Raw genomic sequence first — 1667 nt, 5'->3', positions numbered from 1 at the left:
GTATTCTTGCATTCTGTATTAATCATACAAGCTCATTTATCACCACAAACAGATAATGTTAGTAGAATTTTAAAATGTGAAAGGAAAATGGTTTGTTTCAGGATTATATTCCTAGAAAATGGTAATTATATAGAATTAATTAGTCTTAAAACTGTGTCGTTAGATCAAGGAAAGGTAAATAGTCACAAAATCTATGTATTTAAATCAGAGGAAAAGGTACTGGCTATGATTATCATGTAGGCCTAGCAGAAAAATCAGACCCTCACTTGGTTTACTAGAGTCTTAATCTAGCGCTGCTTAACAACGTTTCCAGAATTTTTTCCATCGATGGGCAAAACAAGTGAGACCCAAGTGCTTACAGAACATTCCAAAGGGTCAACAAAGAGAAATGGAAAGTGTTAGAAACATGATCGTGTTTGGAAGAGGAGACATAAATATAAGCAAAATGAGGAATGAAAAATCAACTAGTATCTAAAATTCAAGTCCATACTGTGGATGTTTCTGAAAATTTTTTATTTTTCTTATTTTACAGATAATATGTGTTTAATGTATTTAGCTAGGAAAATAAAGATTAAAAAGCAACTAAAAATCACTCTTAATCTCACTCAGATATAGCGATTGTTATTTTTTTCCCTCTTGACAAACACCTAATTTTAAATGTTTAGATAGTTAACATTGTAGAAAGTTTTATATCCAGAGGGGAGAGGGAAAAATAAATAAAATGCTTAAAAATAAATAAATAAATGAATGAATGAATTAATTAATTAATAAGAAATAAAAAGAAAGTTTTATATCACTTAACCTTAATTGTGTTTTGAATGGAGAAATATTTTGATTGAACTTTTGCTAAGGAAGTCTGTGCAAGATGGGAAAGCCATGTGGCATTTTTCTGCCTCTGTAGATCTTTAAGGATGTTGACAAATTATGTAAAGTAATCAGTAGTTAGTGACTTTCAAAAGTTTTCTTTGTTAGTGTCCTTTGGTAAGGGGGTAAAAGAATCTGGCTTAGGATCTTATTAATTGACCAACTATTGGTATGAATCGTCCATCAATCTGCTCCAAGTGCTTCTTATGCCCAAACTGGACTCAACAGAAGCTGCCAATTCAGAAAACACTGAATGTCATAAATTGGCACAGACCAGAAATCCCCAATTGTCTCCTTTGCTTATAGGGATTCCATTTGGTCTATGGGGCTTCTGGAGTGGACTTTAAGAGTCATCTTCTTTTTCCAATGAAAAAGGTTTATATAATTACATTATGTTTGTTATATGACCTTGTTCTATGCCATGTCAGTGACTGAAAATAACCTCACATTCTGTTTATTTCAGTTTCTAATTTGGCGGTTTGGTAATTTTTTAGCGTTTTGTCCTGGCTGCAATGATCTATTAAAGATATTATTAAAAATATTTGCTCCAATTTGGGTAACCTAAAATGATACTCAGTACTAACTAATCTTGAACTTTATAAATCAGTTTCTCATCCTCAGAGGAATTTTTTGTTAAGATGTTATTTCCTGTACAATTATTGCCTCTTTTGATCTCATGCTACATTTGGTCTTACAGATAAGGGAGACCAATAATTCCTCAGCTATAACTTCAGCAACATAGATAACTATCATGCATTGTGTGACATGCAATTCATTATTCAGTTGTTAATAACCACCACGGT

This window comes from Rousettus aegyptiacus, unplaced genomic scaffold (genome assembly GCF_014176215.1).
Source record: "Rousettus aegyptiacus isolate mRouAeg1 unplaced genomic scaffold, mRouAeg1.p scaffold_m13_p_16, whole genome shotgun sequence".
Lineage (NCBI taxonomy): Eukaryota > Metazoa > Chordata > Mammalia > Chiroptera > Pteropodidae > Rousettus > Rousettus aegyptiacus.
Note: the sequence above shows the minus strand (reverse complement) of the source record.